Here is a 2,096-nt window from a genome sequence, read left to right on the forward strand (position 1 = left end):
CACTTCACAAGGATTCTAGGATTGTTTCGAACAGGGGAAAATGAGTCTTAACAAATGCATTGCTTCAAATGGAAAATACTTTGAAGGCGATAAAAGTGTAAACCTGTAAAACTAAATGAATAAAATGATTTTGCAAAATTCCGGCTTCTTTTGGGTGCCCACTCGTACATTCATATTAATATAGTTTTGTATATACTTACTATTGTATAATATATACAAGCATATGAATGTATTATAAATACCAGCTTGTGTTTGAATATAGAAATGTATTTCTCTCTCTTTCTCTCTCTCTCCCTTTCTCTCTCCCTCTCTCTCTCTCTCAAGTGTGTATCGCTGGCGATTTTCTTCCTCCATCTTCCCTACCTTTGGACTTCTACTTCTGAAGAAGAGCTTTGCTCGAAATGTAAAAGCCTCTTGCTTTCCTTTCCTGAGCGTCTGATAATACAGTACTTGTACTGAGTTGATTTTGGCGGAATGCGAACACAGACCTTAAAGAGTTGGAAGAAAATTCAGCTTGCATTTTGGCAGAAGCGTTAACCGTCTTTACCGTCTTTAATTAAGATGAAATATGAATTACGAAGTTTATAATCAATTCATAATTGTTGGATCCGATTTCAGCCCTGAAATGTTCTTTTATATTTTACGTTCGAATCTCGACCAATGTGGTATTATATATACATATAAGTATGACAACCTCGACTAACGTGTATTATCATTGTTTAGAACCGTAAAAAGAGTTGTGTGAGAAGTCTACTTGCTTTTTCTAGCGTGTTGAATGTCTGCCTGGTAGATTTACTCTTGCATTAGTTAGAAAGCTAATCCAGTCCTTGTGAAAAACAATGAAGATACACACTGTGCGAAAACTATGTATCTTTTACTGAATTGTTCAATTATTTGCGTGCTGTGCTTAAAAAGGTAACACTCATAAAACAAAAAACGCCATTTCAATCAATAAATATATAAGACACTGTAGCGACGATGGCATGGTATGTTATCCGTTTCTCCCAAATGAATGCACACATACACACACACGTGCTCGTGCACACGCACACACACGCGCACACACATGCACAAATGCATACACACACATATACATCTATATACTAACATGTGTACAATATAAGTGTGTTTGTGTGTATACAATATGTGCAAATAGCAAAATAATACATGTTTACATACACAGTCACTCACAAACAGAAGTAGTAATATTTAGGAGGACACGAACAGAGATAGGTAAATAGATAAACAAAGAAAGAAAGAAAGAGACTAAGAGAGAGAGGGGGCGTGAGAGGCAGGGAGAGAGGAAAAATGTGGAAACATCTGCGTCCTAATTTGTACGTTGAAGTGGTGTAGTTTCACGACAATATCACTTCGATCTTATCTTATAATCTACAGATAACACCAAGTTGATGGTGCAAGATACACGTTTGGTTAACGCAGGTTCTAGTGGAATGAAATATCATCAGTGTGTGTCATCTCTTTGAGCCAAATTCGAAGAAAAGAACAAGGAAAGACAGCATGTATCACTACTGTAATATTAATGTCGCGAGCACGTATTAACCTCAGTTCTCTGCAAGTATATCCAGGGTGCGATGGATTAGGTGTGGTAGCGGTGTTTCTTTCTTTCGCTCCGTTGTAGTTAGAACAAAGTAGACGTGTTCTTGTTTTTATCCTGTCCATGCTTGATATACGCGTTCGCCACCACAAACTCGCTTATGCTTAGCAGCCTTTCCTGTTTGTTTTCACTGTCCTCTTTGTGCTACATATTTTGACCCTCCGCAAAATCCCAAATGTTATTGAATTTGCTTGGCGGGAGCAACTGTTTTATCGAAAGCGTATATTGTTGTTAAATGCTCGAAATAAGAGACTAGAAAAGCAGCCAACAACTGATGAAGGGTCGTTCTTTATGTTGTTTGTTTTGTTTCCCAGTTGTGTCTTTCGTTGTTCGACAGAATAGTTCATTAATGATTATTACTCTTTCTTATATATATTCCTTTTATTTTTTTATTTGTTTCAGTCATTTGACTGCAGCCATGCTAGAGCTCCGCATTTAGCCGAACAAATGGACCCCAAAACTTATTCTTTGTAAGCTTAGT

Source organism: Octopus bimaculoides, chromosome 15, assembly GCF_001194135.2.
Source record: "Octopus bimaculoides isolate UCB-OBI-ISO-001 chromosome 15, ASM119413v2, whole genome shotgun sequence".
Classification (NCBI taxonomy): domain Eukaryota; kingdom Metazoa; phylum Mollusca; class Cephalopoda; order Octopoda; family Octopodidae; genus Octopus; species Octopus bimaculoides.